At 47.8% G+C, this 27011-nt stretch overlaps 1 long non-coding RNA gene across 1 annotated transcript; it reads right to left on the bottom strand.

The window, feature by feature from the left end:
- Positions 1-19459: 19459 nt before the first annotated feature.
- Positions 19460-24901, bottom strand: LOC308593164. The gene is made up of 3 exons (XR_014010801.1): positions 23583-24901; positions 22563-22709; positions 19460-20602 (listed from the first exon to the last, which is right to left on the bottom strand). It is a non-coding gene; the product is annotated as an uncharacterized lncRNA (long non-coding RNA).
- Positions 24902-27011: the final 2110 nt, after the last annotated feature.

The following is a 27011-nucleotide window of genomic DNA, read 5'->3' as shown; positions in this document are numbered from 1 at the left end:
AAAACATATCACGTCATGTGAAAGACAACAATCCTATGACTGCAATCATTGAACAGGAATTCTAACAGTTAAATTCATTATATAATAGGCAACAGCAATCTTTAGCCTCCAGCCCTGTCCAGCCTCCTGATTCTAGCACCTCCCAGCTCGTCCCTTCCCCAGCCTCCTCCCCGTTGTCCCACCAGCTAAGTCCTCATCTTCCCTGTCCTCCCGGGCAGGGTCCGAAAGCTCCCACCACTCCTTGTTAATCAGCCATTCCTTGACATTAACTGACTGAAACTTCAAACCGTTGCTGCAAAATTCCTTCTTTTCAGCTGTGGCTCGAATTCCTTTTTGATCTTTCCCAGGTCGAACTTTCCCCATGTCTGATGTCATATGATGTCAGGCATAGGAAAGATAGGTGTGGCTCTTCCCAAACTGCCTGTTGGACCAGCCTCAGAGAGCCCTCTTTGGTTCCTCACCACCATGTTACAGCATGGTAAATTGTTAGGTTCTGGAAATTCATAATTATCTTTTCCAGATGGGGCAGGTTTGGGGGGTTTTTTTTTGCCTCCGAGCTGTACTAAACCCTTGCTTTATTGCCACATCCAGAATGGCCAGTCATTCTGAATAACTACCAGGGCAAGATATCAGAATGATTACACTGGCAGCCTTGGCTGTCAGACTCGAAGGTCAGCAGAGACGTCAAGGAAATGCCGAAATAAAATGCTAGTTATCTTTTTAAAATAATTCCCTCGGAGGGCTGGCTGACCTGGACAGCCTGTTCACTTTGTGGGACAGAAGCAGCATTGACCAGCTGATTCGTGTTTTCTCTGAGATTTCCAAGCCATTTCAGAGTGATGGGAGACCATTTCAGGTGATTTGTATCTTGTACCAGCGCTTGCAAGGAAGTGCTGTGTGTGTGATTATTGTTCTGTGTTATTCGCAGGGTTTGTGGAGTGCAAGCATCATATTTTATTCCGAGACGGAAAATCTCAGTGAATAGAGGGAGGAATGTATGTTGAGTGCCACTTATTCCCCTCAAAATAGAAAACATCCTGCTTTATTTCTTCATTCTTTTATTCCGCTCCACGCTAGCACGAGGTACAAATAAGATAAACTGGAACGGTATTGTCAGGGGTTTAGGTGCAGAGGCACGGGCAAGGGAGGAAACAGAGAGCGAAGGGGAGGAGACAGAGGAAAGGATGAGTGATGACGACGACCCGAGATCTCCCAGTCTTTCCAGTGAATCAGAGGATTCACAGAAAGGAGCACCAGTGGCCAGGGCAAGGGGGGAATCTAGAGAGGCACCCCAGGAAGATAGAGCCAGAGGAGACTCAGGGGGGAGCAGCTGGAAATCGGGACCAGCGTCACCGCCAGGAAGCAGGGAAGAGGAAAGGAGCCAGGGGGGAAGCGCTGGCAGCTCACCACAGGAGGGAGGGCAGGAGTCAGGAGTGGCCACACCTCCATCGGGGAGCGAAGAAACGGTTAAGAGGAAAGTGGAAGGTTGGGCGCGCGCGCCAAGTTCAAATGCAGAGGAAGGCGGCGCAGTGAGCAGCCCCGAAAGGGAACCAGGTCCTAAAGCCCGGCGCAAGGAGGCAGAAGGGTCCGGGTCAGCGTCAGAAGAATCCCGGAAGGAAGAAGCCCCGGGGGGTAGAGGGACCCAGAGGAGGACAGTCAGGAGGAAAAGGTGGAGCAAGGCTAGGATATTAAGTTGGTGCGCACGGGGCGGAGACTCAGACGGAGCCTCGCCGATCTAGCTAGTAGACGTAGAGTTGCAGACAGCAGCGTGAGAATGGAAACTGTAATTCAATAAAGACTTTTACTTAATGACCGCTGGCTAGCGTGATCCTCTGTGAGCTAGGATCTTGAAGCAGCTCTGACAGTAGGCTCCGTCTCTCATTGTGGGCATCTGCAGCCTCGAGGAGGGGAGAGAAACAGGCGCCCACTAGCGAGCTCACGAACGGCAGGAGACATGACGGCTGAGCAGCAGATAGAGGACCTCAGAAAAGCAGTGGCACAACTGAACGCCGAGGTTCTCGCATCCAGGAAGAGAGAGGACGAGGCAGCTGCCGCCTGCAGGGATCTCCAGGTCAGGTTAGACGTACTGGCAAAGCAAACACCCCGGCAGGAGGGAATTGGGTTGGCGAGACGGACAGGCGGACTGCTCTCTCACTTCGATGGGAACCTGCAACAGTATCCCAACTTTAGAGCCGACGTACTGTGCGCACTGCAACTGTTGCATAAAGACTTTAGAGATGAACAGGAGAGAGTGGGGTTCATCATGTCCCATCTGCATGGGGAGGCGAAAGCATGGTTGCGCAATTTATGGAGAGATAACGATCCGGCGCTCCAGAATGCGGATGCCTTTATTAAAGCGATGGATGGGTGTTTCTTATCAAGTATTGACATTGATCTTGCACGGAAGGAGGTGCATGGGCTGAGACAAGGGAGGGCCAGCGTCAGACAGTATCATGCCCGCTTTTTCGCCTTGGTCAGCGCCCTGGAATGGGACAGAGATTCGGCTCCTGTAAGAGACCTCTTTTGGGAGGGACTGCACAACTCGATTAAAGATGAGATAGCGAGGGGGGAGAGACCCCGAACCACCCAGGAGGTCGTTCAGAGGGCACTGGCTGTGGGGGTGAGGCTGGAAGGACGTCCGTGGAGCAAGGACGAAGGACGTGGAGGGCGCGAACCAGCCGGGGGCCCCTCCTTCTTTCCCAGAGAAGCAGCACGGGCGCAATCCACGCCTCCGCCAGGAGGAGGAGCCGAACCTATGGAGGTTGGAGGTGCAAGGGCTCAGTCAGCAACCAGAGCCCTAGCACCGGCAGCAGTGAAGGCGAAGCCTCCTAGAGGGACCAGGAAGTGTTACGTCTGTGAGCAGCCAGGGCATATGGCGAAAGAGTGTCCCCAGAGGCCCCACAAGCTTACTGCAGCCTCAGCAATGGTGACTGCAGCAACGCAGCAGGGAGGACCACAGCAGGGAAACGACGATGTCTGGCTGGAGGAAGAGGCACTGGGGCCCAGCCAGACGTGTTAGTGACGCAGTCCCCAGAGATTTTACAGCCAGTGAACCCCCTCCCGCCCAAACCAGTAGTGAGGCTCACAGCATCTCTCCAGCTGCCCACTGGAATCACCATGGACGTGCCAATCACCATCGACTCCGGCAGCAACGCGGACTTTATAGGGCAGGAATTTGTCGACAGGCACGCTGTGCAGTTGCTGCCGGCCACACTGCCCCTGCAGGTTGTCACTGTGGATGGCAGGGAGCTGCTAGGGGGGCAAGTGGTGAAGCAGACGCCACCAATGGTGATGCGACTTGGAAATCACAGGGAAGTCATCAGCTTCAACGTCACTCAACTGTCTGACACGCCCATTGTATTGGGCATGAGTTGGCTGGACAAGCACAGCCCAACGATGGCTTGGTTCCAGAGGCAGCTGGTTTTCGGCTCTTCCTTTTGTGCTGAACACTGCATCGTACCCAGGCAGGAAGGAGAGGAAGAGGAGTCACAGCTGCTGCTAGGCACGCTGCAAGCGATTCCCCACAAGTACGCAGAATTTCTGGAAGTTTTCTGCGAGAAGGAGGCGGACAGACTACCCCCTCACAGACCATATGACTGCAAAATTGACCTGCTGCCGGGGGCGGCGCTGCCTAAAGGGAAGCTGTATTCCATGTCTGAGGACGAACTGCAGGAACTCAAAGACTTCATCGATCATAATTTGGAGCGCGGTTTCATCCGAGAGTCTAAGGCAGCGGGGGGCAGTCCTGTATTCTTTGTTAAGAAGCGAGACACGCCCCAAAAAAGACTCGTAGTGGATTACAGGATTTTGAACAGTGTGACCAAGCCGTCGGACTTCCCCATGCCCCGCATCGACGACCTCCTGGCGAAGGTACGGAAGGGAAAGGTGTTCACCAAGTTGGACCTGCGGGGGGCGTACAACCTCATTCGCATGCGGGAGGGTGATGAGTGGAAGACAGCCATGTTCACGCCACTGGGTACCTACGAATACAGAGTTATGCCTTTTGGACTGCAAAATGGCGCTCACGTTTTTCAAGCATTTATGCATCACGTGTTGGCGGGACTTCTCTACAAGACGTGCGTCTGTTTCTTGGATGACATCCTGATCTTTTCGGAGTCGCAGCAAGAACATGACAAGCACGTCAAGGAAGTGCTGGGCAGGCTAAAGCAACACAGGCTCTACGCCAAGCTGGAGAAGTGCCAATTTGACGTGCCGGAGGTGGATTTTCTGGGCTACAAGCTGTCTGACAAGGGGCTCGCCATGGACAGCGCCAAGGTTCGAGCAGTGTTGGATTGGAAGAGCCCACGCAACCGGAAGGAGGTCCAACGGTTTGTCGGCTTTGCGAACTTCTATCGCAAGTTTATCAAGGGCTTCGCGATGCAGACGGCGGCCATCACTGACACCCTTAGCTCCAAGAAGAAGAAGTTCATCTGGACAGAGCAGGCGGAGCAGTCCTTTCAGGCCCTCAAGCGTCTCTTCGCGTCGGAAGAGCAGCTGCTTCATGTCAACCCCAGCATGCCGATGAGGGTGGAGACAGACGCTTCGGACAGAGCAGTGGGGGCGGTCCTGCTGCAGAAGGACCAGCAGGGCGTGTGGCGGCCGGGAGCGTTTTACTCCAGGAAGCTCAGCAAGTCCGAGCAGAACTACACCATATGGGACAGGGAGTTGCTGGCCATTCATGCAGCGTTCAAGGCGTGGAGGCACTTTCTGATCGGCGCCAAGCACACGGTGCAGGTTTGCACGGACCACAAGAATCTGGAACACTGGCGCACGGCACAGTTCCTGAACCAGAGGCAGATACGTTGGGCTGAGTTCTTTGCGGACTTCGACTTCCGAATAGAGTATGTCCCGGGGGACACCAACATCATGGCAGACGCTCTCTCCCGCAAGCCACAGTATCTGGAGGACGCAACACCAGCGGCCGCCATGCACATCTTTGCACCGACAGTGTGGGCGTGCGCCGCGGCGACCGTGGACCTAGAGGCGGTGCGGCGAGCGTTGCAGGGGGACTCCTTCGCACAAACGAAGATGGCAGAGGTGCGAGGGGGCAAGGCAGCGGCCGACGGTTTCCAGCTACGAGATGGATTGCTCATCCGTAAAGGGGCCATCTACGTGCCGGGTGACGAACTTCGAGCCAAGGTGCTACAGCAGCTGCACGACGCACCCACGGCCGGGCACTTTGGCAAGGAGAAGACGGTGGAATTAGTAGCCAGGGATTTCTGGTGGCCTGGAATGAGAGGGGAGGTCGCAGACTACGTGGCGAGGTGTGACACTTGCCAGAGGGCAAAGACGGTGCACAAACCGCCGGCTGGACTGTTGGAGCCGCTGCAAACTCCGGTAGAACCTTGGGAAAGGGTGGCTCTGGACTTTGTCACGGATCTGCCCAGCTCAAGGGGCAAGACGGCAGTGTTGGTGGTGGTGGACCTGTTCTCCAAGATGGCGCATTTCATTCCGTGTGCTAAGGTGGCCACGGCAGAGCACACCGCCAAACTGTTCATAGACCACGTGTTCAAGGTTCACGGTCTGCCACGGTCTATTCTGTCCGACCGCGGGCGGCAGTTCATCTCGAACTTCTGGCAGAAGCTGATGGGCTTCCTAGACGTCAAGATCAATCTGGCGTCGGCGAGACACCCGCAGACCAACGGGCAAGCGGAGCGAGCCAATGCCATCATGCAGCAGTACCTGAGATGTTATGCGAACCAACAGCCTGCGACGTGGGTGGATTACCTGCCGCTTGCAGAGTTTGCCTACAACAACACGAAGCACGTATCCACGGGCGTCACGCCGTTCTTCGCCAACAACGGGCGGCACCCTAGAACCTTCCCGGGACTGGAATGCAGGGGAGAAGGGGAGCCGCAGTCAGCAGATGCGTTCGCGTCGGAGCTGCAGGAAGTCCACGATCAGCTGCGGCGCCACCTGGAGCTGGCTAAACACGCATACAAGGTACAAGCGGACAAACACAGAAGGGTTGGCGAAGAGCTCCACGTGGGAGACTGGGTCTGGTTAGCAGCCCACGCAGTGCCGGCCAGGTCGTTGGCCAAGAAGAAACTAGGGCATAAACAACTGGGGCCCTACCAAGTCGAAGAGCAGGTCAACCCGGTGGCTTTCAGGCTGGCGCTTCCGGAGGGTTCCAGAATGCATCCGGTGTTCCACAGATCGGTGCTCACTCCCTACAAGGCACCGCACAGGTTCCAGGAACCCGGAACGGCGCCGAGTCCGCTCAGAGAAGGAACGGGGCACGCGGGAGTGGCACAGGAGGAGCGCATCAACGAAGTCACGGAGATTTTGGACTCCAGATGGGGGGAAGAGGGAGTAGAATACTTTCTCGCCAGGGAGGGCACCCCGGCCAGTGCGAACAGCTGGGTGCCGGGCTACGCTTTAGACGAACCTCTGCTCAAAGACGAGTTTCATGCCCTCTTCCCACATAGACCTATGCCAGCGGACTTTTTCGACGACTGGCTTTTCACGCCCACGCTTTCGGACAGCACGTTCAGGGGGTTCGACTCGGACGAGGAACCGACACGAGACGTCCGTTCCCCGGAGGGGTCACCCTCGGGATCTGTCTCAGAACCCTCGTATTGGTGGGACGATAGGCCGGAGGAGCAGTTCCGCAGGAAGTGGCTGGACTGTTCCGGCCGAGCAACGCCGCCTGGAGGAAGTGCGGGAGAGACGGACATGGACATTTTCGGGGACGACCCTGGTTTCGAGCACGGCGGCACAGAGATGGAAGAGGAGGTGACTGTCGTCAACGAGAGCAGGGAGGAAGACCCGGAAGAGTTCCGATGGAGGCCTGCCACGGGAAGCGACCGATATCCGACGTTCGTCCCTTTGCAACAGCAGCCCCCAGCTCCAGCACCGGAAGGAGGGGAGGGGGGACTGGGGGGCTTCGAGGGGGGGATGGATGTCAGGGGTTTAGGTGCAGAGGCACGGGCAAGGGAGGAAACAGAGAGCGAAGGGGAGGAGACAGAGGAAAGGATGAGTGATGACGACGACCCGAGATCTCCCAGTCTTTCCAGTGAATCAGAGGATTCACAGAAAGGAGCACCAGTGGCCAGGGCAAGGGGGGAATCTAGAGAGGCACCCCAGGAAGATAGAGCCAGAGGAGACTCAGGGGGGAGCAGCTGGAAATCGGGACCAGCGTCACCGCCAGGAAGCAGGGAAGAGGAAAGGAGCCAGGGGGGAAGCGCTGGCAGCTCACCACAGGAGGGAGGGCAGGAGTCAGGAGTGGCCACACCTCCATCGGGGAGCGAAGAAACGGTTAAGAGGAAAGTGGAAGGTTGGGCGCGCGCGCCAAGTTCAAATGCAGAGGAAGGCGGCGCAGTGAGCAGCCCCGAAAGGGAACCAGGTCCTAAAGCCCGGCGCAAGGAGGCAGAAGGGTCCGGGTCAGCGTCAGAAGAATCCCGGAAGGAAGAAGCCCCGGGGGGTAGAGGGACCCAGAGGAGGACAGTCAGGAGGAAAAGGTGGAGCAAGGCTAGGATATTAAGTTGGTGCGCACGGGGCGGAGACTCAGACGGAGCCTCGCCGATCTAGCTAGTAGACGTAGAGTTGCAGACAGCAGCGTGAGAATGGAAACTGTAATTCAATAAAGACTTTTACTTAATGACCGCTGGCTAGCGTGATCCTCTGTGAGCTAGGATCTTGAAGCAGCTCTGACAGGTATACAATACCGTTTCCATCAGGAGGCTGTAGAGAGGCCTGGAGAGCCCAGATCTGCTCTGAAATGTGCCTCCACCTCGTATTTTCTTTCCGTCTTGCAAGCACTTTCCTTTCCATCATTCCCCGACCCCGCTCTGGTGCTTCTCAGAACGCACCAAAATAATATAAATAATGCATTAATAAATGCAACGGTTCGGACTGAAGCTCCTTTCCTGGAACCGTAATTAAACTGATTACATCCTGTGGCCTGCATTCCAAGCTGCCTCTCTGCTCACACTCAATAAGCTGAAGCACGTGGAGCAAGCATACAGTCATTGGCAAAGCATTTTGAGGACGAAATCGTTTGCATCCACCGGGATCTTGACTATGCTGTTACAGCAGATGAATCTCAAAAGCTGTCCAGAGGAGGCTGTCTAGCCTTCTTGTGTGGGATGAGTTTCAGTTAGTCAGGCTTGAGGTGCTGGGATCGATCAGGGTGATCATTTGTACCATGGACATTTGCCCCCCTCCTTGGCTTATAAAAACTATCAGGGAGGGGCAGCTGGCTGGGCCAGAGAGGTGATTAATGCCTCGTTGCAAGAGGGGGTGGTCCCTTCCTGTTTGAAGGAGGCAGTGGTAAAACCACGCCTCAAGAAACCCTCTTTAGATTCAGGAAATCTAAGTAACTACCAGTCAGTTGCCCATCTCTCCTTCTTGGGCAAGGTTCTTGATCACAGATCAGATTCAGGTGCTCTTGGAGGAAACTGATTTACTAGATCCATTTCAATAAGGGTTTAGGTCTGGTTTTGGCACAGAAACTGCTTTGGTTGCCTTGTATTATGGCATCTGTTGAGAGGGAGACAGGGGATATGTGTCCTTGTTAATTCTCCTCAACCTCTCAGTGGCTTTTGATACCATTGACCATGGTATCATCCTGTCCGTGTTGGGGGTTAAATTCTGTAGTGGGATAGGAAATAATTGTTTCTATTCAGAACCAAATGAATAGAATTGAATTACTTGATGAGCTATGATTCAGCAGTTTCCCATTGAAGCATCTTCTGGAAATGCCTTTGTCTGAATCGTTCTGATCTCACATGGAAATCAGTAGCAGAGCAATTCATGGGTCCTTTTTGGGGGGTGGGATAAGAAGTTCTAGGTAGAAGATACTGATTCTGTGCTATTCATGGCAGCACTATTTTGGCTGCCGCAATATGATTCTGATTCACAGCAGCTTAACACACCACCCAGTTAAATCAAAGTGCTTTGCCTGCCTTATTCATATATTGATTTGCACTCCTCAGTTCCCTGAGCAGCCTATTCTGGCAGCAGCATTTTACTAGAGACTTAAGGTGTTTTTGAAATATATGTTCATTCAGAAAGATATCTCTGTCAAACTGGAGCAGGGGTCACCAATGTGGGGGCACCCATGGGTGCCAGAGTATAGCACCTGTCAGTATCTCCTATATCACCCACAAAAGTTCTCACTAAAATTCCCCTCAAAAAGCCATAATGCACAAGTCTGTTTGTTCTTCCTGCTCAGTTCCTGTTTGTAGTAGCTTGGCCAACCCCACAGTGAACAAGCCCTCTTAAACATGCCCACATTTCATTGGATCCCAGGTTTGGAGAGGCGCAAAGTTCTTACCTGTGTGTGGTGGTGAGTAATGTTGGTGCCTTTTTTTCCTTGCTCAGTTGATTGGGGAAAGGGGACTTGCTTGAACCATTTTGTAGTCCTGTCATCCCCCCCTCCAGAAGTTTCAGCCGTTTTGTGTTGTCCCACGTGTGCCAGGGCGGCCATTTTGTGACTGGCACCCACAGCACTCCCTCAACGTTCCAGATGAGTGGACTGACCTAAAAAGGTTGGCGACCCCTGAACAGGGGGATAAGACAAATGCACAGACAGGAAATACGTGTCCTTTAAAGAAGCTTTCGTTCCTCAAAATGAAGCCACTGAAGCTTTTGCTTGCCAGCGGGCTACATTCGAAAGCTACCAAATTCCTTCTTGTAGCCTCCACCTCAGAATGTGGAGCAGGTCAATTTCATGCTCTTTATTCAGCTTGTAGTAGCAATGGATGAAACTTTCCCCAAAATGCCTAGCTGTATATACATTATTTACACAATGGGCCCAGTGTGATTGGCTAATTCTGGGCTGCTCCTGTAGGCCAATCAGGTTGCAGATTCACTTCCTTGAGAAGCTTGATTGGCTGCTCCTGCAGGCCAATCTGGTTGCTGATTCACTTCCACCTGGAGCTGGATTGGGTGGCTCCTGCGGACCAATCAGACTGCTGCATTCTGGATCCTATTGTTCAAGGATTTAGCTCAGTACATAACACGTCAGCAGCCACAAAAGGCGACCATCCTGCAAACGTTTTCTCTTAGCAAAGGAGATTCAGAAGTCATGATAGAAGGTTGCTTTGCATCTCCCGAACACTGGCTAGAATATATGAAAACACCTCAGAGATAACTCACCTCTGAAAATATACCATGCCAGTTGTCCCTCCTGCCAATGAAGGTGAGATTGAAGGAATTTGAACAAAGGCGTCTCGGAAGGGCACTCCAAGGCAAATTAAAATTCATCAAGAAGTTCAAGTCTATTCATTTAGGCCTGAATAGAGACAATGGTTTCCCGCAGCACTACAAATTTAAACACAAAGGAGTAATAAGAAGGCAAAGGTGGAATTCCAGCTGGTTCTAGAGAAGCCTTCCCCCTCCTGGCAGCCCTCCAGATGTTTTGGGATCACAGTCCCACCTGGAGGGCACCCGGTTAGCAAAGGCTGCTCTATGGGGCTGTGATCAACAGGAAAGAGCCAGCAATCAAGGCTTAGGGCATATTTATGTCAATGGAATCATCCTTTTTCAATGATAAAGCAGACCAATGATTTATTCCAAAGACGTTCTCATTTCATAAATATTTCCATGAAAGCTCAGAAAGCTTAATTATATGGCAATTCCCCCCCCCCTTCCTGGGAGCGGTATAATTATAACTAGTTTCCCTTTCCCAGCTCAACAGCCTGGTGATTTCTGATCATGCCTCTAATTGCTCAGAAGTAGCACCCGCTCTCCTTTAAATGATTGCTAAATGATTCAGGAATCATATTTATTCAGAGCAATTGTTCCACTGATCTTTGCAAGTAGGAAAAGGCAAAAAAACAGAAACAAAACAAAAAACAGCCCCCCCACAAAATAACCCCCCTTCTCTCTCTCTCACACACACACACACCCATGCATAAATGGGAGAAAACATAATTCATTTTTCAAATGGCTCTTCTAAGTCCTGTTGCAGTTCTTCCTGGAAGAAATTGTGTACCTTCTGTAATTATGTCACTGGGTCATTTTTAATTTTTCTCCAAAGGAAACAGCGCTAATTGATGCTTAGCTGCAGGAGTAGTTAGTCAGAAATAGCAGTTTCCTGGTGGAAGGAGGCTGGTGGAAGAGGCCGATAGTAATTGGAAAAGCTCAGGGGACTCTGCAGCTTAAACTCCTCAGGATAAGAATGGTGCAGCCAATCAATATTTAAGCCCATGTCATGACCTTTCTCTTTCCCGCCTGCAATTTTCACCTGGAGCACAAATGAACCCAGAGACTGCGATATGACCCCCCTCTTTCACACTCCCCCTGCTTTCCCTTTTTGCTGGGTCTTCCTCACAAAGATTGATTGGGGAATTCTTCCCTGAGCTAAAAAAAAAAATCATTAAAACTGCTTCACCGACAAGTTTCTTCGTTGAACTCTAAACAACATTATAGATGGACACCTTGGCCCTGACTGAAGGACCGATTCTGCTCCTGAACATGAGGGTGAAAATCAATGGACGGGACAGAGCAGGGGTTGCCAACATGGTGCCAGTGGGCACAAGGGAGCTCTTGAGGTCTCCACCCGGCGCCCCTTAAGGCCTCAGCCATACCATACAACTATTATGCAACTTTAACAACAGCCTTGGCTTCCCACAAAGAATCCTGGGAACTGTAGAGTGCTGAGAGCTGTTAGGGAACTCGTATTGTCCTCGCAGATTGCTTTAATAGCCAACCCTTCTTCCTAGGAAACTCTGGGACTTGAAGTCCTGCGAGGTAAATAGGGGTCTCCTTGGAAGACTGGCACTCTCCACCACACCACCCCCCGCTTTCTACAGGTCTTTGTGCTTTTCAAGGGCCAGATTAATGCTACCAGAACCATCTTTTATCCCTCTTTATATGCACACAGAACATGCAAGACAGGAAGAGCTTTTTGGTGGTAGAACAGGTAAGGTAGGTAAAGGACCCCTGGACGGTTAAGTCCAGTCAAAGGCGACTATGGAGTTGCAGCACTCATCTTGCTTTTAGGCCAACAGCTTTCAGGGTCATGTGGCCAGCATGACTAAACTGCTTCTGGTGCAACGGGACACCATGATGGAAACAAGAGCACACGGAAATGCCATTTACCTTCCCGCCACAGTGGTGCCTATTTATCTACTTGCACTGGTGTGCTTTTGAACTGCTAGGTTAGCAGAAGCTGGGACAGAGCAACGGGAGTTCACTCCGTCGTGGGGATTCGAACTGCCAACCTTCTGATTGGCAAGCCCAAGAGACTCAGTGGTTTAGACCACAGCAGTGGTGGAACAATCAAGAACTTGTCACTCCGGCAGAAAAAAGCACAGAGAAAAGAACCCATTGCAGATATCTTGAATCTCAATTAGGGTTGCCACATTTTGAAGAGCAAAAAAGAGGACTCATTTGCCGACTTTTAATTATGGATCGCTATGAGCCATGAAAAAGAGGCCATGTCCTGGAAAAAGAGGACATATGGCAACCCTACTTATGATGGAATCCTCTTGGACTATATTTTCCCCAGTTTGTGTGTGGAATGGGTGGGTGCAGTGCACCTTTATGTTATTCCGTGGATTAGAGTTTTCCTTTTCTTTATTTCAAAAATACTGAATGGAGCAACAGTCTGAGTGTGCCAGCTGCCCCACCACGGATATGCTCTGGAGAGCGGGTTATTGTTTCATTTCGTTGTTGTTTTATTCTGGTTTTTGTGCTTTCTTTCTGTATTTTTGTCTTGTGAACCACACCGAGAACTTTGGGTGAAGGGTGGTATATACAATTAATGCAAAATAATGGAAAAATAAAAATGTGCACAGCATTGGGGGAGGGGAAATTCACTCTCCTCCTTCATACAAGCGCTGTCTCACTCTAGAGTAAAAGGCATAGAACAGACTGCTTTTGGTTTCTCCTTTCCATATTACAAAGGAAAGCCTAGAGATTAATACTTTAAGAAAAGAAAGCTGAAAATTAACAGGTCCTGGAATATGCATTGAGGGTGGAAGGGGGTAACCTTTCTATCCACCTGGTGGCTTTGATTCTGTATGGAGCCAGTTCCTATAGTGGGGGGTTTTATAGAATGTATAAATAGCTTTATCGCTAATTACTAATTGAAAATAGTGTAATCACCAATTACTGCTGCTGCGAAGGGTCATTTTGCATACTTCTAAGCTCTAATTGAATTGTCGCAGGCAATTTGGATTCCATTGACATTTAAACTTACAACCTCTACATTCCCACCACCCCCACGTTCCTGTCTATTTGTGACAGGAATGAACTCCTGACGCTCCTTCACAACTCACAGCCGAGAGTCAGTTTGGCATAGGTGGTGGTTAAGATGGTTGGACTAGGACTTGGGATGCCAGGTGAAATATACTCGGAGTCAAGAGTGCATTTCATTCTCTTTATTCAGCTCATAGTGGTGAGGAGGAATGAATGTTCCCCCAAAATATCTGCTTTATATACATTATTTACACAGTGGGCTGCACGTGATTGGCTAATTCCAGGATTCTCCTGTAGGCCAATCAGGTTGTGGATTCACTTCCACCTAGAGCTGGATTGGGTGGCTCCTGCGGACCAATCATACTGCTGCATTGTTCTAGGACCAATCAGACTGCTGCATTCTGAATCCTATTGTTCTAGGACCAATCAGACTGCTGCATTTTGGATCCTATTCAACTCAGTACATAACACCAGGGTTCAAATCTCCACTCAGCCATGAAGTTCACCAGATGACCTTGGCCGAGTCTCTGTCTCTCTCTGTCTTTGTCTCTCTCTTCCACACAGGGATGTTGTGAGGACAAAATGGGAAGGGAGGGAGAACCCCACATGCTACCTTGACCTCCTTCATACATGACATCTCAGGACGACACTTCATGCATCCAAAGAAGATGACCATCTTGTGCACCTCAATCCATCCGCTTGTCCTTAAGGTGCCGCAGGCCTCTTCAACTGCTTTGCTGTGACAACAGACTAACCCTTTGGAAATGGTTATAAATAGGTTGTTGCTCCAAGCGGCTGGGTTTGCTTTGTGTCGCTCCAATTTGCAAACATTCTTCTGCATGCTAATTTCCCCGCCGAACGCTTTCCCTCTCCGATGTGAAGCCAGGGGCTTCAAGGGCATATTCTCTCCCTCGACAAAGAGTGTGGAACGTATGCAGGGAAGAATCCTTCTAATTGCACACTGAGTTACTGCCAGCATGACCCTGACAACAGTATTACTTCCTGAATACCCAGCCTTGATGAACTATATATTTTTCTCTCATGACAGGTTTATTCCTTTGTTGAAGAATTGTTTAAGAGCTATTTCATTGTATATTGCAAAGGTGTAATTGGGTCGTAGCAGGTTTATTTCTTTAATAGGTTAGGCAATAATTATATGTCACCCTTTTTAGTGCATGGGGTTTTTATTCTTCTTTAACATGCTGATAGCTTTTATCAGGCCGCCTTGTTAACAGCTTGGCTCCGAACACCCACCCTTCTCTCGGCATCTAATGGAGCGAAGGAAAGAGATGTGTATAGGTTTATTCCTGCGTCAAATTACCAAGCTAATATTTAAAAAAGAAGCAGTGCACTGTTATTAAGAATAGATAGCTCAGCCACCACTTGGGATGGGGGTGGGGAATGAAGGATGGAAAGGCTGAAGGCAAAGAAGCTCCGAGTACTGAAAGGAATGTTATAATGTCACAGGTTATGCATAGGTACCAGGTAGGGATGAGGGGGTGTGGCGATCACACACAGGGCCCCCGGACATTTGACAGTTTATTGACCCTGTGCTGCCACTGCGATTGCTTTTTCCCGCTGCCACCACCCCATATCTCACGGGGACACACGGAGTCCAGTCAGTTGTTAACATAAACAAATAATCAAGTTTATTTTTAAATGCAGGAACAAGCTAATTCCAGGATTCTCCTGTAGGCCAATCAGGTTGTGGATTCACTTCCACCTAGAGCTGGATTGGGTGGCTCCTGTGGACCAATCATACTGCTGCATTGTTCTAGGACCAATCAGACTGCTGCATTCTGAATCCTATTGTTCTAGGACCAATCAGACTGCTGCATTTTGGATCCTATTCAACTCAGTACATAACACCAGGGTTCAAATCTCCACTCAGCCATGAAGTTCACCAGATGACCTTGGCCGAGTCTCTGTCTCTCTCTGTCTCTGTCTTTGTCTCTCTCTTCCACACAGGGATGTTGTGAGGACAAAATGGGAAGGGAGAACCCCACATGCTACCTTGACCTCCTTCATGCATGACATCTCAGGACGACACTTCATGCATCCAAAGAAGATGACCATCTTGTGCACCTCAATCCATCCACTTGTCCTTAAGGTGCCGCAGGCCTCTTCAACTGCTTTGCTGTGACAACAGACTAACCCTTTGGAAATGGTTATAAATATTATGGTTACAGTTAATTTTACTTGGCAGTTTCTTATTCTTAGTTCCTAAAACTCCAAACTGATTATTCCCAACTATCAATCTGACTCCACCTAATAATTCCTCTCACTCTCTCACAATACAACTCTACCAACCCACACCTAAACCTTCCTCTTCCTTCTTCAACTCCTAAGCCTCAACTCTCAACTCCCAAACCTCAACTCTCAACTCAACTTTCAAAACCTCCCACTCTAACTTTTATTTCCCCCCTTGCATTCTCACTGGCCAATCACATCACACCTATTTTAACCCTTTCCTTATGACCCATCCTAGGAGGCAAACGCCACAGGGGGGAATTCAATTCAGTTCATATTTGAAGGCAAACCTACCTCATTCACACTTTGCAAAGCAATACACAAACCGAAACACAGCCATCGTGCGAGATTCGTGCAGCTCTGAATGTTGCAATGCAGCTCTTGGACCCAGCAGTGGGTACAAAACTGCAAAAACCTGGGTAAAGTGCAGCTATGAGTGGGTGCATCTGTTGAAACAGCGTACAAAACTGTGTTATGCTTACAGCAAACGGATGATGCGGCGATGTGGAGAGCTGGACTTAAGACTGGAGAAGTGAGAGGAAGAAATTGATATTTAGCCATTCCTAGTACGAGGTCAGGAGCGGATTTCACTGACAATGACGCTTAGCAACAGACAGTTTATCTGAAGGGCACATTCACAGGAAAGGAAGTCTGGGGTGAAGGGCAATTAGAACTCATCTCCCAAACTGGGGGTGGATAACCCCTGCCCTATGGGAAGTGCATATCTGTATTATGGGGTTCTTTGGTGGAAGCTGTGAAAGTTAAAATGGTACCTTCTGGTATATATACATCCTTGAGTGCATAGTCAAACTGTGGAACCCACCAGCTTGGAAAGCAACACTCAGTTCACTCAAAAGAACCGTCCTCAACTGGAGGAGGAAGCTGTGTTAATGACAATGGTTTAATTTCCTGAAATGGGAATGTTTGCCTAGGCTGCATTTCTGTGTATTTTTAGCAGGGTGTTTTTTTTTGCTTTGGAAGTAGCTGTCTCATGTGATTGGCTGACTGTGAGTTACACGAGAGAGGCATTTGATTCTGTTGTGACTGTTATTCAAGTAACTGTCGTTTTTAACTTTTTTCTGGTCTCTCGTCTCCATCTGTGTGAGGGAGAATGGTTGCTGATAGGTTTCTCTCGATGCTTCTGAGGCCAATGGGGTCTCTCTGGGGTGAAGCAGACAGAGGAAGATCCCTAAATGTTAACAGGGAGAAACTTGTGCTCTCTATAAGGAACAAAGTGAATAAGCATGAGATTGTAGATATGCTCTTCTCAGTTATACATTCATGAAAGAAAAGTTCTTCTGAATATAAAGAGTCTGGACATTTGCATATCATCAAAAATATTGTTTTATATATACCGTACATAACAAGCTCTTGTCATTGCGGCTGATGATACAGTGCTGGTTCCGAGCTAGGAGTGACGGATGTGGCAAAAAGAATTGCAGGTGAGTTTGGTGTGCTTGCATAACGGAGAAAGTCAACCCGGGAAGCAATTCTCCTTCCACTAATGCCCTAAAGCTGCAATCAAGACACCTACTTACCCTGGAGTAATCCTCATTAAACTCAGTGGGACTTACCTCTGAGTAGACCTATGTAAGACTGCGCTGTGTGATGCTCAAGCTCTCACACATTCCATGAACACAGATGCACAGCTATCTTGTTCACAATGTGTGTGTTTATAAGGAGTTAATAGACCTGAAACACCAATAACATTTGGCAATTAATCAGCCAAAATATGATGGAGACGTTGCAAAAGAGATCAGTTTAAGAAGGCCAATCCATTCATGTTATCATTTATGAAATGTTTTATTCTCAGAAGTAGTAGTAGTAGTAGTAGTAGTAATAGTATAGTACAATAGTACAATGGTAATAGTACTACCATTGTAGTAACAAGAGCCTTTATGGGTAACCCGGAGTACTCAGCATTGGGCAGAATAAATGCACGCATTGAGCCACGGCTGAAATGAAAATATCTCGAAATGTCTGAGGGAATTAAAACATTTTAGGCATATAGCACATTAGCCACATGCTTAAACATTTGCCTTCAGCTGCACAAATGTGCAACCGGTGGAATGTGCTTAGTGAGATACACAGATTATCTCCAACTGCACTAAGCTGCATATGTTCGGGATGGGATTGGGTAGCAAACGTGTCAGATGCTCCAAGAGGCTCCATTCCCCCCCCCCCCCAGTGTAATCCACTTTCACATTCCTCTATCTAGCCAAGCACTATCAGCAGCAGCAAGTGAAAAATGCTGCAGCACGATTGCTGACAGGAGAGAGGCCTTGTCTGTATAGGGCACCTGTGCTCAGAGATCTGGGGGATCTCTGGGGTTGTGGCACTCATCTCGCTTTATTGGCCAAGGGAGCCGGCGTACAGCTTCCGGGTCATGTGGCCAGCATGACTAAGCCGCTTCTGGCGAACCAGAGCAGCGCACGGAAATGCCCTTTACCTTCCCGCTGGAGCGGTACCTATTTATCTACTTGCACTTTGACGTGCTTTCAAACTGCTAGGTTGGTAGGAGCTGGGACCGAGCAACAGGAGCTCACCCCGTCGCAGGGATTCAAACCGCCAACCTTCTGATCGGCAAGTCCTAGGCTCTATGGTTTAACCCACAACGCCACCCGCGTCCCTGTACTTATGTGCAAATACCTTTTGCCTTCTCTTTGGGGCAGGTGTTTATTTTTTGCTCCTTCTTTGAGTTCCTACTTGTCCCGTTTTCCCCGACAAGCTTCAACTTTCACAGCTAAATGCCTTACGACATGTTTTCGTAAGTGTTTTCGCACCGGAATCAGAAGAAAGATATGCATATTAAAAAAGAATTTTCTCCCCTCCTCATGCAGCCCACAAGCATAAGAGGAGTTCAGACTGGGGCTGAGATTGAAAGGGGTTTGGGGCACTTTTTTTGGTCTGTGTCAAAGGGCATCTCCTGTTCTTTTTTGCAGAAGAAGGTTACCTGTTCAGAAAGAATTGCTGTATTTTTCCGCCTATAAGATGCCCCCATGTATAAGACACCCCCTGTTTTGGGGGACCCAGATTTAAGAAAATGGGGGGAGATGGCCCAGAGTATAAGACGCTCCCCTAATTTTTGACGTTACTTTTTAAGGGAAAAAATCCTAGTCTTATACACGGGAAAATACGGTATTCCGCATAGGCTATTGTCTGGGAACTGACATCGGAGCCAGAGGCGGAGGGAAGGCTCCCAAGTGATGCTGGAGAAGGACCCAGCAGGGAGAGAGGCAGCTCATCAGCTGGGGAAGGAAATCAGCGCAACACCAGGGATAAAGGGGGGCAGATGTGGGAATTGGCGAGAGGGCTCCAGGACTCATTGCCGGACACCAGCGGGGAGAGCACGGGTCCTCCGCTACCCACACCCTCCCTATACAGAAGACTTCCGCGCAGGGAGAGTAGGAGGAGACTTGGCGTCAAACAGCTTTTATGCTGGAAAAGGTTTAAGAAACGCCCACTGACGGATTCTGCTAGCGACTGAGACAGCCACGAAGTGAAGGGCTGTCCAGACAGAAAAGGTTTAACCAGGCAACCTAGCCAAGAGTGGCGGCAACTTACGCATGAGCAACCCCTATTATTATTACAGCTATGTTACATCTCAACGATGTTGCCATGTTCACTATGAAGTCCCTGATCAGTTGGGATGCGCACAGCACTTTGTAAACCCCAGTGTTATGCTGTCTGTTGGGCCTTGCAAACCACTGTGCATGTGCTGGCAAGGCCTGGCGACCAGCTGATTGTCAAAGCACTGTGTTTGGGATCTGCGCATGGTTTTTTCTTTTCTTTTCAGCAGCAACTGCCCTTTGGTCCCATCCATATTTTTACCTGCCCCACACTCAATGGCACATATGTACTGTGTATAGTAGGTGGGTGTGGCTGGGCCAAAGCAGCCTATGGGGCCAAACTGGGAGGCCCGGACTGGTTACCCACTGCTGAGCTAGGATCACCTATCTGATCAACCCCGAGAGATGCAAAATATAGCTTCAAAATGAAAGTATTCCTACCATTGCACAGAGGCACTGCACAAAACAATTTTGCCCTATAAATAAATAAATAAATAAATAAATAAATAAATTTTTATTTGTATCTCGCCCTCCCTGACCAAAGCAGAGCAGCTTGTTGTTGTCGTTTAGTCGTTGAGTTGTGTCTGACTCTTCGTGACCCCATGGACCACAGCACGCCAGGCACTCCTGTCTTCCACTGCCTCCCGCAGTTTGGTCAAACTCATGCTGGTAGAACACTGTCCAAACATCTCGTCCTCTGTCGTCCCCTCCTCCTTGTGCCCTCCATCTTTCCCAACATCAGGGTCTTTTCCAGGGAGTCTTCTCTTCTCATGAGGTCGCCAAAGTATTGGAGCCTCAGCTATTGGCTAACATCATATAAATAAGACAATATGCAGAAGGCAATATACAATATGCAAATAAAATAGCATTCAACATTCATTAAAATAATATACAATAATATTAAATAGGAAATCACATCTTTCTCTCTGGGAGGCCTACTTCCATGACTGATCTTCGGGGAATTCCATTCCTAGCAGGAGTTCAGAGTGGTTTTTCTGGGATACTCCATTTTGCAAAGTCATCTGAGGGGCCTACAGAAAGCTCCAGCTATGCTTTCGGCGTGTTGCAAACAATCCAAATTCGCTTTCCACAACATTAACCTTGGAGGCAACATACGTGAAGGGATTGGTTCGTGACTCAGCAGAATGAATCACAGCTAAGCATGCCAATATTTCCCATGCTTTTACAGTCCGCTTATAGAATCGTGGCGTACGAAACAGCCCCTGCCTCTAGCATTTCCCTCCATCAGGTGTAGAAAGCCCCCGAAACCAACTGTATATATACCCTTTCCCATCGTCAGGACTATTTTTTTAAAAGCACGCCTACAACTCTCGAGCGCGATTTTACTGCAGCTCTGATTCGCCATTACAGAACACTTAGCATGCAACACATGCCAGAGGCGTAAAGCTCTTTAGAATATCACACTCGGATGCCATTTGCTTATTCAGTGAAGAGGATTCTGCTCCTGTACAGATGGTACATGTGCTTCTCGTTCAAATCACAGTGCACTACAACATTGTATGCCGGGGTCTTTAGGAACCGCTCTGGGTTTCTGCGCAACAATCCTGATTTGAATAAGCAACCATCAGTTCGGCAATGCTGACGGTCACGGATTCTTGACTCTTTTGAAGTGCCTTTAAAAAAAAAGTGAGAAATGATAAAGAATTCTAAGCAAACATTCGTTAAGAGCTCTCTCTCTCTCTCTCTCTCACACACACACACGGCTTTGCTGTCGCAGCAAACCTGTGTTTGATGTAATCTTAGCTGGTCCTCCTCAGTTTCTGCAGCTATTTTAACAGGTAAACATTCTTTCTTTGGTGCCATATGGAATCAAACTTCTTTTGCCGTCTTTAATTCCCTAAGGAACCCAGATTGCTTGAACTTTTTAATGGGTTATAGTTCTTTTCCTCCAGTTCAGATCTGAGATTTCCAGTCCCCATTCGGACCATCAGATCAGTGATGGCTGGTGACTACTAGATAATGGTCACCCCTCTTGTGTAGTTAGCTAAAGGGGGTGCCAGCTTGAATAAAATGTTGGGGAGGCCCAGGTAAGCCCTGCCCCATATAACCAATCACATGACGTGGTATACATACACATAGGTAAAGGTAAAGTGACTCCTGACCATTGGGTCCAGTCGTGGCCGACTCTGGGGTTGCGGCGCTCATCTCACTTTATTGGCTGAGGGAGCTGACGTACAGCTTCCAGGTCATGTGGCCAGCATGACTAAGCCGCTTCTGGCAAACCAGAGCAGCCGGAGTGGTACCTATTTATCTACTTGCACTTTGACGTGCTTTTGAACTGCTAGGTTGGCAGGAGCAAGGACCGAGCAACGGGAACTCACCCCGTCACGGGGATTCAAACCGCCAACCTTCTGATCGGCAAGTCCTAGGCTCTGTGGTTTAACCCACAGCACCACCCACGTCCCATACATACACATACAGACACACACCATTTGAATGGCAATGCCCATCAACTTTGGGGGACCTGCCCCCCTCAGATATTTTATTGGAAGGGCAAAGGAACCTTAGCCCCTAGGAGTTGGCCCCTATGGAAGGACACTGGAGTGAAGCAGTTTGGAGTGTAGATGGCAAAGGAGAAACAACTTGGGAACTGGAAGGAAACTTTAGGATGGATCGAGACACATCCAAAAAGCGATTCAGTTAAATGTGTTGGAAACTTCATAAAGGGAAATCCCGTTGGCAAAAGACGGAATTCCACAGCGCCATCTGGTGTCACAGTGTTATAACTCATATAAAGCGCTTTTTCTTTACCATATGTCAGGAGTGCTCTGATGGTGTTTCCTGCTTGGCAGGGGGTTGGACTCGATGGCCTTTGTGGTCTATTCCAACTCTATGATTCTATGATTCTAATGTAGCTGAGTCCTCAGTTTTGAGCAGGTGTTGTGGTGGGGGCTTCAGGACTTGGAGGCCAAGTGCAGCCCTCCAGGCCTCTCCCTACGGCCACATTCTTGCTGTACAGTACATGCAAAGCAATATGATGCTCCTTTAAATAGAGATGGCTTCCCACAAAGAATTCTGGGATCTGTAGTTTAGATTAAGGTCCTGAGAGTTGTTAGGAGACCCCTATTCCCCTCATGGAGATACAATACCCACTGTCACCTGAGAAGAGGGATTGATCGTTAAACCACTCTGGGAGCTGTAGTTCTGTGAGGGGAATTACAAACTGAATGATCCCCAATATATGTTGGCCTCAAGCTGTGGTTGGACTACAGTCCCTACCATCCCTGACCATTGCCCATACTGGCTGGGGATGATGGGAGATGTAGTCCAACAATATCTGGAAGCCACCATGTTGGCTAATACAATTCATTATCAGCCCTGCCAGTGTGTCCAAATTTTTTTGAGTTTACTGTCTCTCTCCCCTTCCCTCTCTCCATATATATTCTAGTCAACAAAGACAACTCTAAGCACACAATTTGTTCCAAATATGGTCGATAAGAGTACTTTTGTGTGTGCGTGTGTTTTTTTTTTTAAAAAACGGGGTTTTGATGTGCTACTTTGGTGATTGCCTATGCAAGATAAAATGTATCCTCAAACGCTGAGCTGTCAGGGTAATATTCACAAATCACTCACATTGCTGTCACTAGCAGACAGTAAATATTTTAGGCCGTATTGAAAAATAATATTTCTTCATCTCAGATTCTGCACTCTGGCTCCCCATGCGCAGTTCTCAAAATAGCTTGTTGGGATTAATCGAAATGAAGAGGGCCTTCTGTACCACTATTTTTTTTGAAGAAGAAAAGGTCGAGCCATTAAAATAATACAGAACGCTATAACAAGCTTCAAAACACATTTTGCAAGAAAACATTTTTTTGCGAAAATAGCAAAATATCAGCAGGGAGCATTCTAGATAAATCGTTGCTTCCAGTGGGGGGGGGGGGGAGAGAGAGAGAGAGAGAGAGAGAGAGAGAGAGAGAGAGAGAGATTCAGTTCCTCAAGATAATATGTAAGATTATCAAATCCTTCCACTCTCTGTGCACTTACAAAGAACTTCAAACTTCTGTACACTTCTTACATTCATATTTTGTAAGTAGAAATGTTAATGCCCTAGGATAGTTTCGCACAGGGCTTTTTTTAAAGCAGGTGGGCTTCATTGCCATTATAAGAGAACAAGGAAGGCTTTCATGGTGAGTTCCGAAACCTCACTCATTTGCACATCTTTCTTCTATTGTGGTTGGAGGAAAAGGACAAAAACAACTCCCATCGAAATGGTGATTTGTAACGAAATACCTTACTTGCATGATCTAAAGTTAAACACCACGTGAAAGAGCAGAGAATGCTGACAGTTAATTATTAACCCATCTAGGTGCTTAGAGAGCTCTTCATAGCTTTAAGAATGGAATTTTCCAATGTTAAACCCATAGCAATACACATCCAGGCATTTTCCGTTTCGATGTCAACTAAACAATTACACTTAACACTTTTGTCCCACCGTGATCAAAGAACATTAGAAGAGCTCTCAAGAAGGCAAAAAATGTATCTTGTTCAGCATCCTGTTTTCCTGTAGTAAAATGGGTTTTGTAGGGTTCTAAAGTGCAACAGAAGCCTGAACAACCTGTTTGTTAAAAATAACAGTGGGATAAGCGCACTCACCATGCGTAATGATGTCTGCTCTGTTCCAACTCCAGCTCTGAAAAAAAATATTGGATGACTCCAGCAAATGGGGAAAGGGAGGTAGTTTGTAATCAACCCTAGTTAGAACAGGTTGATAAAATGTGACCAGGATAAATAAACAGAAAATGGCTCTTACTTCTTCTGTGCTACTCAGAAAAGACATGTTTTTGCTGGCTGCTTTTGTCTCCTTTGGTCAATTGCAGAATAGGAGGGTTTTATTTCCCCTTCTTGTTGTTAAAAGAAGAGGTGAGCAATGCCTGGAAGCTGAAGATTACGAGAGGGGAAGATAATAATATTATGATGTCCAGTGCTTTATTTGTGAGAACAGCCTAATACTGCCCTTGAGATATTGCTCCAGCCAATATGTATTCTTTCTTTTCAAACCCTTAATAGAGTCTGGAGCTGGAAAGTTAAGGTTTTCTGACTGCGCAATTGCAAATGTCCTCTTGGCTGTCAAAATTCACAATGTGTATTTTTCTCCCTCCCCCCAGCTAGACTCCCTTGACCTTTTAGAAAATGTGAAGCATGTTCACAGATCATAAATTTCACCCTGTATTCCACCCCCCTTTTTTTTACATTGGAAGTTATTCCATGATTGAGCTGAAATGAATTATTGCACTGGACATGATCCAGCCAAAGTGAAAGACTTTCAAGCACACTCGATTTGGATAGAAGGGAGTTCAGCTCATGCTTAGCTCTTTGATTCAAAACACTGGGGTGCAAAGGTACATCAGAACACAAGAACAGCCTGCTGGATCAGGCCAGCGGCTTATCTAATGCAGGATCCTGGTCTCGGCCAACCAGATGACTGTAGGAAATGCACAAGCAGGACTTGCAGGTTCCAGCAACTGCTATTCAGAACCATAATGCCTCTAAACGTGGAGGCAGAGCATAGACATCATGGCTATTAACTGTGATAACTAGCCTTATCCTCCATGAAAACACCTAATTTTCTTTTAAAGTTGTCCAAGTTGGTAGCCATCACTGCCTCTGGGGGAAGTGAGTTTCATAGTTTAACCATGTGCTCTGTGAAAAAGTTACCCTCTTTTATCTGTCTTGGATCTCCCAGCATTCAAATACCCTCCAACATTTCTCCAATGAAAATAGGGATGTCCTATTCAATAATAGGGATGCAGGTGGTGCTGTGGGTTAAACCACAGAGCCTAGGACTTGCCGATCAGAAGGTCGGCGGTTCGAATCCCCGCGACGGGGTGAGCTCCCGTTGCTCGGTCCCTGCTCCTGCCAACCTAGCAGTTCGAAAGCACGTCAAAGTGCAAGTAGATAAATAGGTACTGCTCCGGCAGGAAGGTAAACGGTGCTTCCGTGCGCTGCTGTGGTTCGCCAGAAGCAGTTTAGTCATGTACGCTGACTCCCTCGGCCAATAAAGTGAGATGAGCGCCGCAACCCCAGAGTCGGTCACTACTGGACCTATTGGTCAGGAGTCCCTTTACCTTTACCTTTTCAATAATAATAATAATAATAATAATAATAATAATAATAATAATAATAATAAAATACCCCACCTATCTGACTGCGTTGCTCCAAACACTCTGGGCAGCTTCCAACTTATTTTAAAACACAAAAGAACATTAAGAAACTTCCCTATAAATAACAACAACAACAACAACAACAACAACAACAACAACAACAACAACAACAAATAATAATTAAAAATAAGAAAGAAAGAAACTTTCCTATACAGGGCTGCCTTCAGATGTCTTCTAAAGGTTGTACGGTTACTTATCTCCTTGGCTTGCGAGTCGCATGACTCCATACCGTCCAACATTTCTTCAATGAAAATGAGGATGTCCTAAGGAAAAGCAGGGCATTCCGTGATCAAATCAGAAACCAGGACGACTTCTGTAAATCCGGGAGTGTCTAGGGACCCTTGGAGGGTCTGCATTTTAAGCTTCATTGGATGTCCATGGGTTTCATCGCTGTTGTCTGCTTCACCTTGCTTTTTCCAATTCTGCCTCCCAGTAAGCTGCAGCAATTCTGCTGCCAGGAGGTGACGTAAGTGCCACCACACCAGGCCACCATCTGCAGCAGGGTTGATGGGTATCCACCAACATCTGGAGCAGGTTGGCCACAGCTTCCTCCATCTGTGGCACAGGCAAACAAGCCTTTCCCTAACCCAACTGAGAGCTGCTATAAAAAGAGGCAGGCAGGGCTTCCATTTTACTAATTTGTTTTAAAAACGTCTGGACGCCTGTGTAAGGTGCCCCCTCTTTCATTTTTATTTAAGGGTATTTATCATCATTTGTGCTGGAATGTTTTCAGAATCTTTATCCTGACATTAATTGTACAGTTTCAGGGAAATTACTACCACACCAATGGGGACTCATCTCTCATGTAAATGCCTTACTAAGCTTTTAATGATCTTCCTGCTTGATTGATCCCTCCTGGACGTTATCAGACATACCAAACAGTGCACAGAATATGCAATGAAAAGTAGGGGGGCCTTAATGAAACCTGCAAGCTCCCCATTAGATCCCCCCCCAATTTTAGCCAAAAAAACACCCCCCATCGCATCATATCATTCAAAGTATTCTGAAAATGACAGTGGGAAAGGGGAGCAGTACGAAAGGTTGGGGTCCCACGGAACCCTGTACTTAAAGTTCTGCTGTTTAAGATGGTGTAGGAATCCTCAGGCCTGGGGGCCAAGTGCTCCCCTCCAGTCAGAAACCAGAAGTCATACTGCAGTTTGACCCCAACCAAGGGTCTGGGTAAACTGGAATGTCTTAGCCTGGAAGCTGCTCTCTCCTCACTAAAGCAACAACAAACAGAAAAAAAACATCCATACACATAGAAAACTAGATGCTGAGAAGAATTCTAGCCTAACATTCTTTCTGATAGACTAGTTTTTAAATATGCAATTCCTGCCCCTGCCCAACTATGACGAAATATTCAAAAATGTGTCTCTTCATCCACAGCCTAAACTCATCCAGTCTAGTAACAGGTTTACCATCTTTGCTGTGCAGTATTTCGAAGACTGGGATACAGCACTATCAATAAGGCTACATACTTTGGCTTGGTCAGTAGATTAAACAACTAAAACTTACATTGGTTAATCAACTAAAACTTAGGCAAGTTTGTGCAATGGACCGACAGTTAAGGGCACATTTATTTGTGAAACAATTTTCTCTTTGTGTGCTACTAGCCAAGGATGTAAAATAAAACATTAAAGATGCCCTTTTCATCCATCAACAAGTCACAGACTTTGCTTATTAAATTGTAAATTATCCCATACTTCCTTCCATACTTCAAAAAGGCACCAATGTATATCTAGCATATTTCAATTCAATCTATGAATTGTTTTTTTAAAAAGAGATGATTAATCAAGTTAAATGCTTTCATCAGTGGACAGCCCTAGTCAGCAATCAAGGTTTTGTTCAGAGTGTATTAGTG

This window comes from Podarcis bocagei (genome assembly GCF_964188305.1).
Source record: "Podarcis bocagei genome assembly, chromosome: 8".
Taxonomy (NCBI): domain Eukaryota; kingdom Metazoa; phylum Chordata; class Lepidosauria; order Squamata; family Lacertidae; genus Podarcis; species Podarcis bocagei.
Note: the sequence above shows the minus strand (reverse complement) of the source record. Positions and strands in the feature narration are given on the sequence as shown.